The sequence below is a fragment of the Moschus berezovskii genome, chromosome 1 (genome assembly GCF_049115385.1).
Source record: "Moschus berezovskii isolate FMDL1 chromosome 1, NW_MosBer_1.0, whole genome shotgun sequence".
In the NCBI taxonomy this organism is placed as follows: domain Eukaryota; kingdom Metazoa; phylum Chordata; class Mammalia; order Artiodactyla; family Moschidae; genus Moschus; species Moschus berezovskii.
The window spans coordinates 80,616,647-80,639,175 of record NC_142460.1 but is presented as its reverse complement, the minus strand read 5'-3'; the positions used below and the strand labels follow the sequence as shown (position 1 = coordinate 80,639,175).

Genomic DNA, 22,529 nt, shown 5'->3' with positions numbered 1-22,529 from the left:
GATTGTTTGCTGACAATCTTTGGTGTTCTTTGACTCGTAGGAGCATCTCTCTCATCTCTGCCGTCATCCTCAGGCAGTGTTCTCCCCATGTTCACGTCTGTGTCCAAAATCCCCCTTTATAAAGACACCAATCAAATTGGATTAGGGTTCCAGTCTACTCCAGTATGACCTCATCTTAGTTAATTATATCTACAGTGACCTTATTTCTAATAAATTCACATTCTGAATTATTGGGGGTTAGAACTTCAGCGTATGAATTTTGAGGGAATATAGTTCAAACCAGAGCAAATGTAAATATTTCTGTGCAGAGCTCTATCACTCTGATATCTGTTGGACACAATTATATGTATGTTTGCAAACTCTGGGTAGTTCTTAACCTTAAATACTTGGTCCCTCACCTCCTGTTTCCTCTTCATTCTAAGGCGCAGAGCGGTTATTTCTTACAGTTCTCATTGTGCTTTCTTCTGAAGGGAAGTAGCCCATCTTTCCATGTAACATGAATGAAAGACCCTGAAAGATCAGCATAACTGATGCTCCTGGGTATTAAGGAAGAATATACAGGCTCCAAGTTAAAGACTCACTGATGAATAAAGATAAATTTGAACAATTATGTGTGCTTTATGACATCTTTGTTTGTTTTAGTTTCTTAAGGACTCTGTATTTTCTTTTATCTGGGTTATTGACCATGTTAAATCATATAGTTATAGATGAATATGAGATGGCTGGGTATATAGAGGTATTAATGTATTATTTTTTTCAAGACAGATATTAAAGTTAAAGCAATATATTGATTAAAATAGTAGATTATCTTGTCTACCACTTCGCCAAGGATCTACCCACTAGTATAAGAAAATCTGAGTTCCCTGTACTGAAATTAGTAGTAGATATGAAATTAGTAGAACAGAATTATGCTTTTGTATAGCGTCTATCACACTGAGGTTTTTCAGTGAACATAATGGAAGTACAGAATTGTGTTGAAATCCATTGCTGTGAGTGGGTAAGGAAAGGTGCCCATTCAGTTCTTAGCAGGCACTTCTACATGGCAGGATGGGGCGCCTGTACTTCCAGGTGCTGACCTACCAGGAGAGGCCCATGTGGTTCTCAGGGCATCATGCTGATGAGCCACCCACTGTGGTTCCAGTTCTGGCAGCCAGAGCCAAAGTGGCTGTTTGATCTTTGGAATGGCTCCTGCCACAGTGACTGCCTCTGTTTGTTTTGCCCCACCCTTTTTTCATTACTCCCACCTGGCATTATAGAACAAAAATTGAGAAGTGGGAGGAGGTTGTGAGAGGACAGTGCAGGAACATGACTTTGCCAAATACAAAAAGCTGCTTAAGCAGTTCTTGTTCTAAAAGCTTGTCTAAGATTTCTGCGACCTATTAGTGAATATATTTTACTTTATATATCATTCAACAGTCTGCTAAAAATTACTTTCCCTGATTCGGCTTTCTTGTTACTAAGATCTTAGATCCATCCTAGAATGCAGCCAGCCATTCAAATAAAAGGCAGTATTGCTTTCTATTTTAGAAAGAGTCTTCCTTAATAAATATATGAATATGCTTAGAAATATTTACTTCATCTTATGCCTTGATATTTTAAAATCAATTCCTCTAATATATTTGAAAATCAGTTTTAGTGACTTGATTATTTTGGTCCTTTTTTTTTTACATTATATGAAATTTTGTTGAAAAGTTTTCATAGATTAGGCAAGTTTTTCTTTTCTAATATATTATTTGATAAAAGTGTAAACATGACTATGCTCATTTTATAGCATAAAAAAAGCAAAAAGCTGAGATGCTAAATAGGTTATTTAAGATGATATAGGGTGTTAATGTCCTTCTCTTCACTTGATACTGGTAGTATCATTTGGATACTCTGAGATATAGGGCTTTAGCATATGCTCTATGAGATGATCAAAATATTTTCTCCACATTATCTTGATAATATTTTTGTATCACAGGTAAAGAGAAGGAAACTGACATGCAAGGGGATATTAATGACTTGTAGCAAATCACATAGTGAAGTCACAGGAAAGCTGATAAGATCTTGGACTCCTTCCCTTTGTGAACTAGCCATGACGAGTTTTCTGACAAGAAATATTTTTCTCCTTCAGGGAATCCCAGTTTTCACACTTGTGAAGGTTGGAGACTGTCATTGAAAAAGTAATGCTTCAAGTGACAAGGACCTTTTGAGAAATTCAAGGTTTTAACCTCAACCTAACACAGCCAAATATATTGACTACCACTTAACAATTTATGAATATTTCTAAAATTCTTGTTTCAACAGAATTCTAAATTTGAAACTGGAATTAAATCACCTTTCCCCTCCTTTATTATCTAGTTATCACTTAGTAAAGCAGTTAGATATTAGGTATTTATGTACATATGCAAAAATGCATGTTTGGAAACCATAAAGTATACGGAATTTATTTGGGAAAATGATGTAGAAATATACAAAATAGTATCAGTTTTGAAATGTTTCTATAGTAATGTCTCAGTTCATTTCAGTTGCTCAGTCGTGTCTGACTCTTTGTGACCCCATGGACTGCAGCATATCAGACCTCCCTGTCCATCACCAACTCCCAGAGTTTACTCAAACTCATGTCCATTGAGTTGGTTATGCCATCCAACCATCTCATTCTCTGTCATTCCCCTTCTCCTCCCACCTTCAATCTTTCCCAGATAATAATGTCTGCCTGTCATAATTTTCCCTAAATAAGACTGGAGAATTAGGCAGTAGAGATCCAGTCTGGCCAGAATTTTACTAAATTGTTGTTATCAAATCTATTTTCCAAGAAAGAGTACATGAAGTAGTCATCTTCCATTCTTCTGTGTGTGTGTGAGAGAGAGAAAGAGAGTTAGTTGCTCAGTCATGTCTAACTCTTTGCAACCCCATGGACTGTAACCCACCAGGCTCCTATGTCCAGGATTCTCCAAGCAACAATACTGGAGTGGGTTGCCATGCCCTCCTCCAGGGTGTCTTCCTGACCCAGGGATGGAACCCTGGTCTCCTGCATTGCAGACTGATTCATTCCCATCTGAGCAACCAGGGAAGTCCCTTCTATGCGTCTACATTCTACCAGTTAGGAGTTCCAGCTGAGAAATAAACAGATTCTAGAAAGCTCTGACTCAGGATATTTCACTCAGGCTACTGTGGCTCAGAAAGTTCCTATACTTATTAATTGATCTGCTGATTTCCCTATCTGATGATCTCAGCTAAAAGCCATCGAATAAGAACCAATAATAGAAGATCCAGGCAGTCGCTTATCCCAAAGGAATCCTCAAAGGAGAAATGTTACTTACCCATTCAAGTAAATGAGAAGAGCCTTCTTGAAGCCCCTCAATGACCCCTTCTGTGAAATAATACCCCATTTCACCTACGACCAGCTTCATCACTATCAGTAAGTGTTAATATTTGCTCTACACTTTAGCTCACTTGAGCTATACAATACTGGAGATGGTTGGACTAAATCAAGGTCAAGTGAGAAGAAAGTATGTGGAAAGGGCATCAGGGTGCCTGGAGTTGGAGAATGCTGGTAGTTAACTGGTAGGTAGTAAACAGTGGCATCAGGTTGGTCAGAGGAGAGCTTATGATTATACTGAGTTCTGTACTCTCCCAGTGAGTTTCAAATAAGTTTTACATCTCCATGAAATAAAATGTAGCATTGTATTAATCACTAGGAAAATTAAGGTGTTTTTTTTCTATAATTAACTGGTAAATTCTTGTGTTATCTATCTCTATTTTGTGGGTCAGCTCTTCTCTGGCAGCTCAGCTGATAAAGAATCCACCTTCAATGCAGGAGACCTGGGTTTGATCCCTGGGTTGGGAAGATCCCCTGGAGAAGGGAACAGCTGCTTCAGTATTCTGGCCTGGAGAATTCCATGGACTGTATGGTCCATTGAGTCACAAAGAGTTGGACACAACTGAGACTTTCACTTTACTTTTCCGTTTTCTTAAGCATCACCATTTCAGCTATATTATTAACATTCTCAAAGGGATTTCTACCAGACTACCAAGTCCACTTTGCTTTAGCTAAGTCTTATTTACATGTATTGTCTAAGGCAGACTTAGATATCACATGTATCATTTGATTCTGAAACAGTAAACTTTAGTTGTATGTGATAAACTTTAGCTCTGAACGCTTCAAACACCATATATTGTACACCTATTCTGGGCTAATTTCTATGCTTTGTATCCTAGGTAAATTATCTCCTTTAATTTTCACAACAAATCATTTTAGAGATAAGAGATTTAAGCCTCAAAGAACCTAATTAATTTGATAGATGGCATACACCTAGTAAGTGGCCAAGCTAGGATTCAAACCCGAGCCTTTCTGACTCAAAGTCTTCCTCTCACTTTTTAGACTATTGTCTCATTCTTCTTGTAAAGGTGTAAAAGATTCTGAATTACCTTCTGAGACTCTGAGAAGTTTTAATAAGGGAGAAGGGGACTGTCATAGCATGTGATGTAGTGCTAGTTTCCATCATCTAAAACATACCTAACTCGAGCTAGCTGTCAGTTTGTCTCCCAGTGCTAGCCTATTGGCACAATAAGTTATTATTTTCCAGTCTTATTTTGAGACATGTCTCTCATTAAATATAGGAGTTTAGCTTAATTCTTAAATTAACCTCAAAACTACCCTAATTTTTCTAGATTAAAAGTAATGACATAAATATTATAAGTCACCAAGTAACTATCAAGTAATGAAACTGATGATGCCTGAGTATGAGTGGCACTGGTCTCATTATTTAGAATGAATCCACATAATGAATATCCAGATTTACCACTTGTGAGTTTCATAACCTATTAAATGGAGATGGTAATAGTACCTACTTCATTATATTATGAGGATAAAATGAGATAATATATGTAAAATCGTTAGATCAGTTCACATATAGTAAGCACTCAATAAATGGTAAACTTATTATATATAATTAATGAAGAAATAAAAATCAAACAATAACTGGTAAGCACTTGGTAGATATCAGGATTTCCATACATATGTACTGAATAAATTAATAAATTATATCAGTTCTCCAAATTGGCTAGCTGTTAATGATTTATGGTAAATACGATATTCTGGTGGCTGTCTCACTATTGAGTTTAGTATAAAACAAAGTGTTTAATGTCATTAAGTACTCTATGCAATTTTCAGGAGCATTTCCTAGCTCTGAAAGAGCTTTTTCGGTATTGGGGTATCGTTTCTTTTCTTCAACATCTCCTGCCTTAGTACCGTATAGCGTCAACTCTCTGGTTAGAGTTATAAGTGTGACCACTAAATGGAAATAGGTTTTTCCCCTCCTTTATTAGCCATACAGATATGATTTCTCTTATGGTACAATGAAAACAGAAATTGTATATAAGTTTGCACGTAGTAAAAGAAGAGAAGTGGCTGGAAAAAACAGAGTCAGTATATGTTGGGAATGCTTCCTATTTGCGTAAGACAACTGAAACACACTGAACTTAAGAATGACATACACAGTCACTATTTGTACCAGTTATGGAGGCACTGCTTACTTTTCTGATGATGTCAAGATATTACAATATAGGGAATCTTTTTTCTTAAGAAATAGATTTTAAAGTCCTGAAATGTTTTATGATTATGTACCTGACTTTATCATGCTTTAAATATCATATTTTCTATATAACTGGGAATCTAATTCTAATGAAAGTTTTAGAAAGGGTTCAAAGGTTTGCTCTGCTTAGAATATTCCTCTACCAATGATATTATTCCTCTACCTTTCAAAACAGTCCATGGATCACTTCTAGAAGCCCTGCCTCATACATTTATGCATATTTATGTCATTCCTTTTGCTATATTGTATTGTAGTTTTATGTTTAGATTTTCCTTTTTTGAGTCTGGTGGCTAAATTGTGAGCTTCTTGAAGACAAAAACTGTGTTTTATTTATCTCTCGATACATAGTATTATTCAGTTCCTAGAGTTGAGTAGGGTGCTCAGTAAATATATATCCAATAAACTGATGAACTTTCAGTCACACACGTATTAGATCAGGGCATGAATAGAATGTCCTATATCTTTGAATAGTCTTCAAGTGCTTATGAACCTTTTAACATTCCTTATAAACATATTGATATATCTCTGAATGTTCTAGTCACTTTGAGGGAAATTTTCTAATTTTTTAAAAAACTCTTTTTTTTCACCTTTTCTTATTCTTTGTTTTTACTTTGAGCATCATTTTTGTCATGGATACAAGTGTCTGTCAATTATTGATTGTTTGACTGGACCATACAGTATTTTGAATCCTTAGTTTCATTCACACACTGCCTGTTTGGTGACTTTGGTCAAGCACATTATCTGTATGTTACATAATAAACCCATGGATTGTTTCAGTTAACTAGAAAAATCAAATTTTACTTTCAAAAAAAGTTCTCACCTTTTAATACAGTGCTTGGCATATTGTTAGGACTCAATAAATGTTTGTGGAACGCATGAATAAGTCAGCCATTATTATTAACTGTTTTGAGGTATGAGATTTTTAAAAAAAAAGGGTAAATGAAATGCCCAGTATCAGGCAGCTGGGGTGACAGCAAATCTGACATTCAATAATTCTCACCTCTGTGTTTCTAGACTGTTACACAAGCTCACTGAGAAGTGCTGTATATGTCTGATTTCTCAACTTCACCCTGCAGTAAACTTTTGCAATCTGGAGGCTAGAGACCTCTTTTGTAAATGTTGTCTGCCCGATGACTGTGTTGGCACTGAGGGGGCCTTAGCAGATAAAGTAGAGGAACATATGGCTCCCATCTGAATACAAATTGGTGGACATAACGTGGTAATTCAGCAGAGATGTCCTCTATATTGTAAACCGAAAGAGTATGATTAGAGCTGTTTATAAACGGCGTCTGAATTCCCCACACACACACCCTCCCTACCTCTTTCCACTGTAGTTTTATCGGCCTGAATCATAGCCATCTAGCGTCCCAGGCTCACTGCGTTATTTGTTAAAATGGCCAGCGTGAGGAATTATTAATTAAAGCTAACAAATCACCCTGACGAGCTGTGCCCTGGCATGGCTGAAGGTTGATTGGCGAAAGTGTTCTCCTTTGGAGAAAAGACTTTTTGTGCTTGTGACGCAATCAGGGACGGATTATTGAATATGCAAGTTAGAAGAAAAATCACAGGACAAGCAAATTGAGTATTTACTGGCAAATAATTGCTCTCTTAAGCTGTGGCTCTCTTCCTAAATTCTTAACATTCCCGAGGGTTAGAAAGAAACACAGAAAAATGCATCGGTACAGAGTACATTTCAAAAAAATTACCTAGACTGATGTTTCAGACTTGTGCAGGTAAGTGCGATTATGTGTGCATGGAAAGTGAAACAACAAGGGGAAGCAAGGGGAAAATATGGGAAATGTTTAATCTGGTGGCTTTTTAAAAATCAATTTGTTGTTTATTGAAATACTGCTCGGCGTATTTCTGCCTTGACTGAGAGTTTAGTTTCGGTGCTGCATTTATTGTGAAAGTTAGAGAAATGAGGAGGGAGGTTTCTCAGAGTTACTTTGTGTCTTTATCAGCAGAAGAGTATGTTAATGCTTTGCCCCAATAATAGTTATAAACTTTGCTCAGATATTTGTGGATATTTGTATAAAATTATCACTTGATTTAAGACTCTTCAGTTATTCTCAATATTATTAATTATGATCTGTCTTAAGAGCATCCCAAACATGTTTGGTACAACTATTGCTTTTACTTTTAAGAGTAAACTGTGTTTTATATTAGAACCAAGTTAGTCCTTGTTCAGAATTTCTAAAGGGACATTACAGTTCCAGAATAGTTACTTAAACTTCGGGCTTCTGTAATAACCAGAGTGTCCTTATTGTCAACTATGTGGTCTTTTTATCTGAAGCGTTAATCAGACTACTGAGTTTCGTGGACATTTTAAGATAAGTGAGACTAGGTTAGAGACTTTTTCAAAACAACATTTAAATACATAAAAACATGAGTGTGGAAATGAAGGCTCATTGTATGTGTAAAATACTGACATTAAGAAACAGGTATATTGCTAATACAGCTGGGTTAAGTGAACAACATTATCAAAACACATATATCCACTGAATTTCATATTCTATGAAAACCTGGAATATGTGCTTTCATCGACAACAAACTTTTTGAAATGAGAGTAACTGGCTGGCGAAATAGCATTTGAGGATTGTAGTAACTATGAATAACATGGATTTAAAGCAAAGACATAAACATAATTTAAACTAAATTAACTAATAATTGCAAAGTGCTTTAACAATAAAACATCTACAAGATAGTAAGAATAATAGTAATAATAATAAAAGTAGAAAGTCTGGCAATCACTCAAAAATTAAATCAGATAACTATCATAAGTTTTTATACAATCAGAATTTTAAAATGTAAATATTTAACTTTTATTTTACCTTCTAATCTACTCCCGAACCATGCAATATTGTGCTAGCTACATATTTCCCTTACTATATCTATTTTTTTTAAAAAATGTCTTCTCTTAATATGTAGAATAGAGCTCAGAAGAAAGTTTAGAAAGTGTATTTTTTAAAGGTTTAATTCCCACTGGATAACATTCTGTCCTCAAATTTCAAGAGGCAGCCCCCTTAAAGTTTCTTGTGACTATTTGAGGGCACAATTTGGTCCATTATTTTCAAATAGCAAAGGGGGCATTTAAAGCATATGTTCAGAGACTAAACCATCTGCCTGCTTTATTATGAATACCACAGAATTATGAGGACTTGGAAAGGCTCAGAAACTGAACCAGAGTTCTGTACAAGATTTAAAAAAAAAAAAAAATACAGCACTTTTGTTTTAAAAAGTGCTTCGTAACCACTTACTTTTGCTAAGTATTTCATTAGTTCTTCTGTGAGAGAATTGTATCATTATACCATTTTGATATATGGGGAGTCAATGGCAAAATGTAGTTGAGTGACATGAACCTATGGCAAGTTAATGGTAATATTTTTCCTTTGATTTAACTCACTCTGTTTAAATGCCTCTTAGAGTTTTGGATTGACTTATCAATAGTGAAACTCACAGTGAACTGAGGAAACATTATAAAATGGTGACTGCTAGAATAAAAATGAAATCCAGCTGCTAGCTTCTGGACTGTCTACAAATGAGTTGCCAGAGACAAGTGGAGGTCAGACTAAAGAGCATATCTGTAATCCAACTGTGATGTATTCCAAGTATCAATCAACTATTGGTGCCCATGATGGGGGGGGATTTAAAAAACAAGGGCAACTTGGCATTATTACTGCATGGTGCTATATTCTTTTGCTATCTGGAAGGATATGAGATCCAGAAATTAATATAACAAAAATCATATTTGGGTCTCAACACAATAATATTTCAGTCCAAAGTGGTTAGATAAGGACAAATTAAGATGAGTGTCATTGTTAAGATGTCCAGTGCCCAATTAGAGTTCTTCTAACTTACCTGAGTTGTTAGTAGAATCAGTCTGAGACTAGCTGGATCATTATCAGAGGAAATACAGAAAATAGACTAAACCCATTTTGAATAGAGGCTTTCATTGTTGAAATGACTTATCACTGTTTGTTGCTTAATGAAAATTATTTAAGAAAGTAACAGTAGAGGCAAAGGACTAAAGAGTTTCACTGAAGATTTTAAATTATATACATATATATGTATGGAGGATTCATATGAGTAAATAATTATACATATATATTTGTGTGCATGCATTTATAATTTTTTAAAGAAAAAATATAAATTACACACCTTGTTAGGCTGATTAAACCTAGGAATTGGTTGTTTCTTTTTGTTTTTTTTAATACAGTCAGTCTAAAAGACTGAACACACAGATTTTAACACAGCTATAGTTGGCTTTCAAAACTGAAGGATGTCAGAATTAACAATCTGGGCCAAAAATACCTATGTTCAAATGCACATGTATATTCTCATAGTAGTAATTTTAATTTTATGCCTCTCTATATTGCAGTCCTGCAAATAAACGAATTTATTAGCCCAAAGACTATAAAATACTTCCATTATTTCAAAGGGCTAGTTTTTATTTTATATTTTAGGTGTTTTATATATATATATATGGGCTTCCCTGGTAGCTCAGTTGGTAAAGAATCTGCATGCAGTGCAGGAGACCTCGGTTTGATTCCTGGGTTGGGAAGTTCCCATGGAGAAGGTATCGGCTACTCACTCCAGTATTCTGGTCTGGAAAATTCCATGGACAGAGGAGCCTGGCAGGCTGCAGTCCATAGGGTCACAAAGAGTTGGACACAACTGAGCAACTTTCACACACACACATATATAAATACACACAGAGATGCACGTACTCTTTGTTTTGTTTTTCTCATTTATTTCTACCATCTAGTTCCAAAAAGGGAATTAAAATGACTGAGAAAGGAAAAGATGCAAGTAGTACAGTGAAATACATGAAGTAAAAGTAGATAAGAAAGGCAAAAAATGAAAAGAAACAATAAACAAGGGCAAAGATATAAAAATAGAGTCAAGAGTGAAGTTGGTACACAAACTACATTCGATGAAGTGCTATACATTTTCCTTTAAACTTGCATGCAGTCAAGTCAAAGAGAAAACCATGACAAGTTATGCAATTTATAACATTCATAAGAATAATTTAAAAATCTCCATCATTCATTGCTAAGGTTCTTGAAGAATGACAGACTCTGAATATTTAGAGAACTCAGTCCTAATGGAGCTTCCACTGAAAATAATTATAGGCTACCTAGAGGTCAGAGACACTGGAAAAGACTCTGATGCTGGGAAAGGTTGGGGGCGGGAGGAGAAGGGGACGAACGAAAGTGAGATGGCTGGATGACATCACCGACTCTGTGGACATGAGTTTGAGTGAACTCCGGGAGTTGGTAATGGACAGGGAGGCCTGGCGTGCTGTGATTCATGGGGTCACGGAGAGTCGGACACGACTGAGCAACTGAACTGAACTGAACTGAAGAGTTCAGAGCAGAATCAGCAGTTATACTTCTGTGAGGCACCTGTAGAGGAATAGAATATAGTAATCTCTTTTCAATCCCAAGTGAGAAGTTTTCTTGGGAGGAGGAAGGGGAAGCTTCAATTAGTGTAGTTATGTTGGCAAGACCAAGATTTTGTGGAAAAAATAGGGATTTCAGGAGAAATTTTAATAATTATTTTATATAAATATATGTATATATATATAGTTTAACAATAAATCAAAAATCTAGAAGGCATTCACTTTTATAATAGCCATTAAAACACATTTTATCAAATAAACCCCTTGAATCAACTTTGCTTTCCTAAATTGTTATTGAAATGTTGCTGTACTTCTGCCATTTTTTTCCTACTTTTACTTGAAGTACACTGTCAGTCTTTGTGAAGTTTTAAAAAGAACCTTTTCTGGCTTGAATTGAATGTTTCTTGTCTTTGCGTCCTTCCTTGGTTCATTTTCAAAAATCTTAGCAAACTACCTGGCCTTTTATGGCAATTTTGGTGGTTAAGTCACATTGAATGGGTCTGTCTTTTCTCCATATTGAAAAAGTGAAGCATAAAGTTTTTTTTTTTTTTTTTCACATTTCCTTTGTAGCACAATCCATAGTAAGTAGTCCAAGGACCACCTGTATCAGAATTACCTAGGGTGTTTGTCAAAATGAAGATCCCTAGACCCTATTCCAGAATTTCTGAATTAGAAGCTCTGAGATTAGGGTCTGAGGATCCGCAATTTAGGAAGTTACCAAGGTTAGTTACATACACTAAAGTTTGAAAACCACTCTTTCAAGATTGTGACTTTAAAATTTCTAGTATATGAGTATAAAATGGTAGAATTTCCACTCTACAGTTGATGAGAGCTAATTATATATAACACAGACCAAAACAAAACACTAAGGCATATTAAGCAATGATGGATGGCCTGTTCGTGAGACTGGGAAGATCAAGCTTAGAAAAACATTCTGCATTTGTTTGACCCCTTCAAGTCATATCTCACCATTAAAGGAAGATGTTCTTAAAATTTTTAACTATCAGTTACTGAAAACTGCTATGTGCTAAGTCAGGTGTGTTGCATCTGGGTAGTAGAGATACAAAGATGAAAAAGAACAACTCCATCCATTGTCTGAAAAAATGCATATTCTAGGATAATTTATTACTACCAAGATATTATCTTCTCTGTACTAGGATAAGTATGAATTGCACATAATATTCTTTTGAGTAAAGCTGAAGATTTCCATTGTATTATATAAGTATGAATTTACACTTGATAGAAATTTTATATAATAAACCCTGCTACAACTTGGAAGCTGCAAAATGCAAGAAACCATTGTCGGTTCCTCCTTCTTTCCCTCAGCAATAGACTGCATCCCCCGGTACTGAAATGGGAGGTATCGTGGGGACCTACTAATTCCATTTTTCTCGTCGATCAGTGATTTGATACTGGGATTCCTTTTGAGAGGAGGAGAGGGATGTGTAAGTAAATGCATCTGACGTTATGAAGACTTGCGTGTCCTTTTCTACTGCCTCATCTAAGGCCTCAGCTGACCTATAGGAAATGTTGGAGCCTAGCCTCCCTTGTTGGCAGGTAGGGCAAAATATGGAGGAACTTGAGTGATCCTGCCTAGTACCCTGCTCCAAAGTCTCATTAGTGCCAGGAATTGGTATCAACAGGCTAGAAGAGACATTTTATGCATAAAGGAATCTGGTAGCTGGTCTGAGGAACAGGATAGAACTTGCAGTTTCATTGATGATTCATGTTTTCCTGGAAAAGTACTGGAGACATTCTCCCCCTTTATTATTTCCAGAACAAAATATGAGAAATACTGTGAGACCTTCCATATCTTTTTTCTTTTCCTTCCTTTCTCTTCAACATATATTTGCTATGTATTTAGTGCCATGCTTTCTCCTGGGAACTTTAGGGATAGAGTGATGAATAAAGTTTCTACTTTCCCGAAATCTGTATTAGGGTATATAATGTATTAGGGTTAGAAGGGGAATAAAATTACTAAATGTAAAATGTAAAGTAATGTAAGTATAATATGATTCATTTTAAAGATATTGCCTGCTGCACCCTCCATGACTTACAAATATATTCATGTTATTTCATAATGTGTATATCTGTGTGTGTGCGTGTGTGTATAAATATATCTATTTCTTGATGCATTTGTAGACTTCTTTGGGGAACAGACTAGTCAATCCAGTACTCTACTTATTGTGGGAAGCTTTTTTTCATAGGGCTCTGTGCATAATGTAAGGGGAAAACCAAGCACACTATAAGGATCAATATGTGTGCATGGTTAAATGAAAGACCCTTCTTTCCCATCTTTTTGCTTACTTGTGTGTTGTTTCCTGGGTTTTGTTTTTGTTGTTTAAGATCTGAGTGCTAGGCACTCCAGACACCCAGGGGTCTAAGAGTTAAGGTCAATCTGCAAGCGAACAAAGTAAAGATGACAAACGATTAATAATAGTATTTGCCTTGATAAGGTTCTATGAAGGATGCAGTACTACCCTAGAAGAGATCAGAGCCTAGGCAACAGGACAGGTTTCCCAGAGGGATTCAGGTTTTAACTTAGGTTGACAACACAACAGTAAAACAAAACAAAACTATTTTTTAAAGTAAACTTCTAATTTTTCACCTGATCACAAAGGTGTGATCCAAGTGTGATCACCCAATATGTATCCATGATGAAAATATTCTAGACAATAAGACAACCTATATGTTTTTTAAAAAAAGGGAGTAGTGGAAATCATTGGTTAACTCATCACTTGAGAGAAACCATTGTTAATGTTCATAAGAAATTTTCTGAACATGTATTATGTTCCAGGGATATGCCAGCCAGCCACTGTCTTCTCAGAAGGGAACATTTTAATTAGCAGGCAATAGGAATAGAAGCAACTCAAACTTTAACTCCTGTTAGCTCTCTTCAGATTTGGTATTACATACCAGCTGGGTCCCAACTGGAGTTAGTGTAGCTGGAAGAGCATATATGAGTGTTCTCCTGACAAACACATAGCACCTGCTGTCACCCTCACCTAGCAGAGGTGTGACAGTCAGGTTCACTGACTGCTGCTTCTCAGCCTGTGTGACCTTGGGCGAGTCATCTGGCCTCTCTGTGCCAGATGAGGACCTTGGTGTCCTTCTCTGTCAAACTGGATTATTAACAGTATATACCTCACAAGGTATTTTGAGAAATGAGTAAGATAATGCATATAAAGTGCTAATCACAGTTCTTGGTACATCATGTAGTATTCAGTAAGTGCTGTCATTATTATCATGCTGACTACTATTACTATTGCAGTTATTTTCATTGCCAGGGAAACTTGCTGAAAACATATTTGGTCCAGTGCATCTGCATTGTCACTACTGACAAAACAACTCAAAACACACTGCTTACTGAGGGTGGGACAGAGATATCATCTTTGCGACACACATTAAGAATCTGGATTTATGGCTGAAAATTATAATATAATTCAGTAGATAAATGACATTATGCAGACTAATTTTCTGTTTCTAGATAGAAATGATGTTTAAATCTGCCTTAAATGCCCTTCCTGTTACAGATTTTGTTTCAACAATTTGTGGCTAACTAGGTTTGTTTAATTAAAGGAACTTTAAATCCAAAGCCCTAATGTTTTTCACATAGTACTGTATTTTTTATACCATCAGTGAATGAAAAAGATTAGAAACATAACTTGATCTAATGAGGTATCTTCAAGGAGAGACTTCTATATTGTCAATATCTGTATTTTAACATGATGGTGAACAAAAATATCTAGCCTCGCAGTGCCACATGTTAGGTGCTTAAATACATATTTTGAATTGATTTACAATTTGCAAGAAAAAGCCCGTGAACATCAGTGTAGATGTTTAGTAGAAGTGTAAATGATTTTAAGAGAAAGATTGCACAATAGAAAAACAATATATTAGAAAAATTCATTTGTGTGGAATCTTGACAACATGTTAACTTTATAAAATAGTAGGCTTGCCTCAGTTTGAAAGGCAGAAATGTACAGTGAAAAGAATGTAGACTTTGTAGTTGCACAGCCATAAATTTGGTTATTCCTCCACTATTTGCAAATTACATAATCATGGATACATTATTTCTTGTGGCTAAGTCCTTAAACAGACAATGGGGCAATGATGGCCTCATTGCATGGTAAGTTTGTGTAGTGCCTAGAAGAGTTCTTTGAGCATGACAGATAAATGATATCCATTGACAATGGCAATAACAACAATAAGATAGAAAAACCCTGTGTGCAATGAATATAAGCCTATTATGTGTAGAATATATATATAAATATGATTCATATGAATTGGTATATACATTCCAATATAATAAATACTAATACCTGAAATTGCCTTGCTTAATGTTTGACGTACCATCAAAGTGCTGCATGTAAAGTTTACTTATTTAAATGCTATTATGAAAAGGTCTGTCTTATTTATTTTAGTTAAATGAAGATAAAATTAAAAAATCTAAAACCAACTCTTTTGAAGAATGACAATAAAAGCAAAAGACACCAAAAGATCTGTTACTAACATAGTCAAATAATTTGAACTTAATGCAAATAAAGAGCAGGGAAAATACTCCATTTCAAATGATAGAAAAAGTGAATTAACTTGAGAGACTCTTAGGTGACCCCTAATCTGGATAGTATTAATTGGAAGCATTTTAAAGATCATAGGGCTATTATTTCTAGTTTCAGTGGTAGCTACATATGGAAAATGGTTGCAGATATTCACAATACAAAAATAGTTCATTGCTAAATTCGAAATTCTGTTAATGTCACAAACAGTGGGATGTGAAACACAAATGAATTGTGATGACAGTTGAGTCCCAGCTGCCTATTTTTTTCCCCCTCAGAGCTGCCCATATTTGGCTTTATATTTTCTCCAGTCCTGATTTAACCCATCAATATTTGTATTTTCTGAAGCTAGCACCACCTTGGAGCAGACCACTTTTAAGGATTTTATTCCTAAATGCATCTGATTCCTAGGAATTTTGCTCTCACTGCTTTTCCTCCTACTGATAGGTATTCTTGAATCTTTCTTTACCTCTCACCTTAGAGTCAGAGTTTCAAGTCACTTTTTAACCTACAGGCTTCTAGGGCTTGGGATTGTTCTTTACTCCATCTCTCTGGAGTAAAGTGTCTTTCCATTTTTCTTCATCTGCTGGACTTATTTCTTCTCCGTGTTGCTTTAACTTCCTGTCATCCTGATAACCTACATTCATTTCCTACTATAGTTTTTTTTAAAAAAACTTGTTTTTCTAAGTGTCAGTCTTATCCTCTTTGATGGAAGATCTTTATGATCCTAGATTTGGGGAACAAAACTAGATATACTATTTTATGAACTGAATAAAACTCCCTTTTAAATACAGAAATTTGATATAGCCATAAGCTAGCTTGACTTTGGGAAAATGTCATTTAAAAATATCTCTAAAATGCATTGTTAAAATGACTAAATTATTTTGGCTTAATGGATTTTGTAGCTTGGACACCAAACCTACCTCACAGAGCAACAGTCCGGGTGAAATATATTTATCTGCATTTTACTACAGACAGTGATTTGGCTACCGTTTATTGAGTGACCTCTCTGCACCAAGAATTTTACATATAATTCTTATTAAAACAATCCTGTGAGATAGCTACCATTATCTTCACTTAATAGATTAGAAAACTTTGACCTCGAGAGGTTAAATAACTTGTTAAGGGGTGGAAATGGGATACACACCCAAGGTTCTAAGACTCTAAAACTCATCTTTCCTCCTTTACCACATCTTGTGCCTGTTATGTAGTTACATTTTGGTAATGGGAAAGAAGTTTTTAGTATAATTTAATTGGGGGCATAGCCAATTTCCTCAAAGCAAACAAAGTAATGATGAGATTTCACTGTTATCCTTTTTATAGAAATATGAGCCTCAGGTTGTGGATTCACTCGATCTCCAGAAGGCTGAAACGGATGAATGTAGGAAACTTTCTCTACTGCTCCCTTTGGTTTCAAGAAACAGGTTATTATTAGTTCTGAATAAACTTAAAATGGATGCTTCATAGACCAGGGATTTCAGGTTTCCCCTCAAAAGTCGCCTGTGACTTCTCCTAGTTATTTTCTCCAAAATTAAAATCTGATGATTTTTCTCAGCAAATGTATTCTGTAGATCTTTTCTCCCACCAAATTTCTGGAGAATTGTTATTAGTAGTACTAGTATTAGTACCTTTATAAAGTAAACACGTAATGCAGTTTTAATACATTCATCATCAATCTATATGTTTATCTTATGAAGCACTAATACTATTTTGCTTTTATATAGCACATGGTTTACAGTTTGGAAAATACATACCAAAGAGAATTTAGGAGGACATTGCCTTTTCCTCAGGTTCACTTCAAATGGAGATATAGAATTTAGCTGGAGTTTGGACACACAGTAAAGCAGTGGTAGCACTACCCTCCTGCCAAGATTGAGAATCTTTACTTTCCAGATTAATACTTAGGATTTGCCCTTGTACAGTTGGACCATTGAATTTGCCAGTTTGCAATCCAAATCCTAAGACCTTGCTTTGAGCAAGGACTTGAGTGTTAGTGTAGATAGGCTTAATCTGTCTCTTTGCCACAACCACTTAACTTCATTTGGGTCAAAACCTCCAAGAGGAACTCTGGAAATTTCACTAGCATTTAGAGTGAAATTTTAGCTTAAAAAAAGAAAAGAAAAACAGTAACAAGAGCCCTGGAACAGTCTTTCTTCAAATATTCCCCAGAGAAGAAAAATATAAAAAACTTATTGTATGATGCTAAGTTTTGGTTTACACATCATGAGTGCTTTTCTTAGGCTGCAAGCTCACCCTTCCTCCACTCACAATGAATGTTCGATTTCCTTCTCTCGAACTCTGGCTATTGCCAGTTTTGATATATGTCTTCACTATTATTTAATACTCTAAATTTAAAGTAGATGTTTCATTCTTATACTTTTTGAAGATTCAGGAGGCTTTATTTATTTATCAAAAATTACTGTAAAACTCAGCCCCAAATCCTGTTTTTTAAACAAATAAATATTTCCATTTTTTACAAATCTGAATACCATAGGCTATTTTTACCCTTTTTCTTTATCCCATAGTTCAGCTTTTATTCTTCTCTGTACAGCATGTGAAGTGAAGTTGCTCAGTCGTGTCCGACTCTTTGCGATCCCATGGACTGTAGCCTACCAGGCACCTCAGTCCATGGAATTTTCCAGGCAAGAGTGCTGGAGTGGGTTGCCATTTCCTTCTCCAGGGGATCTTCCCAACCCAGGGATTGAACCTGGGTCTCCTGCATTGCAGGCAGATGCTTTACCATCTGAGCCACATTACCTAGGGTCTGTACAGCATAGAGTCCAGGAAATATAAGCGAAAATGAACAGCTCCAGAAGGTTAGCATAGGACAGTTTCCTATTCTTAGTTACATTCAAAATGAACTTCCTGCCATTTTGTTTCTAACCTATAATGTATCATTTTCAGAAATGTATTATAATATTACATAAATATTAAGATACATTCCCAGATATTTGTTACCAAAAATATGGAGGAAAATTCCACACATAAATGTCCCAACTCGTTGCCCTACCCCTACTTGTTGTGCTCGTGTTTCTCTGAATTTTAACATTTGCATCCCTTTGTGCTCATATTTGTGAAGAATATTAAAGACTTATGATTTCTTTTTCCTTTTAGCTGCACATGGCTCAATCTAATAAATTTTAAATACAGAATCAATATGATTATAATCCTAATCATACCACATTTAAAAGCAATGTTCTAGACTGTGTTTCTCTGCCAGCATGACTCCACAAAGAAAGCAAAACCAAACAAAACTTTCCTTAAAACAGAGTAAAATGTGACTTGCAAAAACCGTTTTAAAAAGTGGTTTCAACAGTGAAGAACAACCAATTTCTCAAACACCATGGTAGCCATTTCAAGCTGCAAAGTGGACAGTATACAGGAAAAATCAATAAAGGGAAAAAAATCTCTGTCACATATGAAACCTAAAAGTAAAACATTAAAGACCAATTCCCTCTCTATTCATATATTATTGCATTCCACTAAAAGATGCTGAAAAAAAATCAGCCAATTTCTATTAAATGAAGTGTCCAGGCAAGCAAGTCTGTAAATAATTAAAAGAATAGAGCAGAAGAGAGGAAATGGTTTGGGAAGAGTGGGGATGAGGAAGAGATCAAGCACTTAAAATGTTGAATGTACCAGAACCAGAAAGCAGGGAGAGGAAGAACTTGTTCTTCAAAAGAAGATACTTTCCATCCTTCACAGCAACACAGACTTGATAGTCTGGTAATAGAAGCCCTTTGGGTAGGACCGGTGGGAAGAACACAGTCTTCACAAAACCTTCACTAAATGTTCAATTGCCCAGTGCAATCTGATCGACATGTCCTTGTTTCTAGAATTGAGTAAAACAAATCAACATGAACAACCAATGGTTTAATAGTTAACTTTTAGAACAAGGGATAGGGAGATGCTTTTACGCCCAGTCCCAGTGTTCATTTATTACTAAAGTCTGTTCTGAGACCATTTGCAGCTTTCCAGACTGACTTTGGCTTAATTAATGCTTTGTTCTGGAGTCTTCATTAATACTTGTGAATCTTTGTGATAAAACATCTTCTAGAATCCAAAGTATTAGTATTAATATCATTATTACTATTAACATTATTAGTATTCCTTTCTTATGTTGGTAATTCTCTCTCCATTTTCTTATTCCAGAAATAAGTGCAAATTTTGTGAATACACAGAATTAGTTTCTCTGAAAAAGTTTTTGTTTTCTTCCAAGTTGGAAATTTGTGATATTTGAAATATCTGGATTTTTTTTAATGACCAGAGACAGAAGACATCCTAGAGACAGAAAGGACCTCAAAGGAAGAGGACAAAGAAGGGAAAGAATTGTGTATTTAGGCTGATTCAATCTTCAGTGCTCTATTGTTTGGCTAGTGGTCTTTTTATTAAGATCTCTGCTATCTCAGAATTCTGATCAGACTCTCCCTCTGTAACTAAGAGACTCTCCAACTTTTAGCATTTTCTCTAGCTCCTCAAGAGTAACCATGGACTAGGGTTTGGTATACTGAATGGGCACTGGGTTATGAATAAGTACTAAGGAAAAAAATAACAAGAAAATTGAAGGCAAATTCACGATAAGCACTGAGGTCATGAAACTGTTGGAAGTACCCGGTATGGAATTTCTGTTAGCAATATAGCTAAGGTAAACAGTAACAATAATAATAAAAAACCCATACTTCTCACTCCCCTCTCCCTGTTTTCATTTAAAAACAACTGCCATCATAAAAATAGCCCAGGAAGAGAAAGAGCTCATGTCTGTATTTTTGGTGTATGACCATATATCTTTCTTGTAGTTCCACAGAGGCCACACATTAACAGAGTTATTCGTCCCTGTTTCTCAGAGATCATCTTTGTGTGTGTCTCCATAGCTGTTATGATAGTGTTACTATTTATTCTTCTTCATTTTCTCCTTTTATTTGGGCTTTTTTTTTTCTTGTGAAAGAGGCTCTTTCTCTGGCCTCTTTAAACACATTCACCATTTCACTGGGACAGATGGGTCCTTCTATATGATGCCTTTTAAAGTGATAAGATAGTAAGAATAGATTTTGAACAATATTTTACCAGCACTGTTGAAAAATTAGCAACTGTATATTCTATATACACACACAGAAGCTGCATAAAATGCAAATTCTTTTCAGGTCTGATCTCTTCTGCATTTATATAGTGACTATTGCTGTAGCATCTAAGCACTTTGTGCTATTTCCTCGTATTATTATTTACCACCTGATCATTTCGAAGTGCTTTTTACAATCAGAGAATTTCATTAACAACCCATTCCCTTGCTCTTTGTTTTTCTGCACCCTTGCATGTAAAGCTATCAAGCATCTTAGTAGCTATATCAGATAAATTACAGTGAAAAGATAGAATGCTGCTGACAGGAGGAGAGAGGGAAAAAAACATTCCAAAACATCTTCTGAAATCCCTTTTGTGTTTTATAGCATCCAAATAATAATATTGTAGAAGTGTGCATGTATACATATATATACGTTCTATGTATATACATATATATATATATGTGTGTGTGTGTTTGAGTGAAAAGTCAGCCACTAGATACTTTCATTTCTCATGGTTTCCACCATTGCAATAATCAGAAATGTGACATGACCAAGGGGAGTACTTGTCTGCAGTTCACACATACAGAACTCTGGGCACTTGCACCTTCTCACTGTAGAAATCTTGTGATTTCTTATTGCTTCTTGAGCTGCCTTTAGCCCAGAATTATAGAAGTCAATCCATTTTAAAATCCAAAAAGCTACTGTTATACTTTTTTAAGCTGAGAGATAGAGACTTGTTTATAAAAAGGTTCATTGTGATTATAGATGAAAGTGCGTGGTTGGTACTTTAACGGTTTGATTGAATTAAAATCAAGTTCATTCTGGGGTTTCCTTCTCAGCTCTACTCCTTGCTTTCTCTTTGACTCTAAGCTAATTGCATAACCTCTGGTTGACTTGTGCCTCATCTACACATTCAAAGTGAAATTCAGAAATGAGGTTATTAATCTAACTAATGTATGCTGTAATATTATTTCTCTGTTTCTGCTGGAGAATTTGAGATTTCTGACTTAAGCAGATAGCAATAAAAACTAACACAATATCCTTTTGTCCTTAGAGAGCAACCCTATGAAGTAGATGGGCTTCCCAGGTGGTGCTAATGGTAAAGAACCCACCTGCCAATGCAGGAGATGTAAGAGATGCAGGTTTGATCCTTAAGTGGAAAGATCCCCTGGAGGAGGGCATGGCAGCCCACTCCAGTATTCTTGCCTGGAGAATCCCATGGATAGAGGAGCCTGGAGGGCTACAGTCCAGAGAATCGCAAAGAGTCGGACATGACTGAAGCAACTTAGCACGCACACGCGTGCACACACACACACACACACGAAGTAGATACATCAGACTCACCAGGAAATGATCTGAATCACACGGACCACTTGTTAAAAATGCAAACTGCTAGGCCCTATTCTCCGAGTTTCTGATTCTGAGTCTAGCGGTAGGGACTGATAATTTACATTTCTAATAAGTTCCCAAGTGATGCTGATGGGGACCACACTTTTAAAATCACTTCACTAAGGGAGAAGTAGCTTCAGTACAGAAAAGGAAACTGATTGTAGCCTTAACTAATGGCAGTAAAGTGGCAAAGTACAGACAGAAACCTAAGACTTCTGACTTGAAATCTCACTTGGTTACAACATACATTTCCTCTTTACTTCTACTACTTTGTTTGGAATGGCTTTTGGTTGCGTTGAATCCTGTGTGAAATAGCATTATAAGGGAATATTCGGCCATTGGATTTTCCCCTTGGGTCTAGTAGCTACTCATTAGATTTGTGAAAGAAAAGGAGGAGGACTTTCCAAATTTTAATGATTAGCTTTGGTATGGAGGGCTTTTAAGGCCAGCTTTGTACTTCCCTTTTGGAGATGAGAGTGATAAATTAGGGTCTTTGTGTTCACACATCATAGCCTGTGAATAGATATGAACGGGTGTCCCTTTGGAC

General features: G+C 35.8%; 1 protein-coding gene across 21 annotated transcripts in view; it reads left to right on the top strand.

Moving 5' to 3' along the window:
* ZBTB20 (zinc finger and BTB domain containing 20) overlaps positions 1-22,529 on the top strand; it is an 891,891-nt gene that overhangs the window by 408,906 nt on the left and 460,456 nt on the right. For 6 of the 21 annotated variants that reach the window (XM_055430361.2, XM_055430955.2, XM_055430809.2 and 3 more), the window contains exon 1: positions 6,366-7,309. The exons of the other annotated variants lie outside the window; for them this stretch is intronic. The gene's annotated coding sequence lies outside the window, so the exon portion shown is untranslated. Of the gene's footprint in view, positions 1-6,365; positions 7,310-22,529 lie in introns of those variants that run through there. 21 annotated transcript variants of the gene reach the window in all.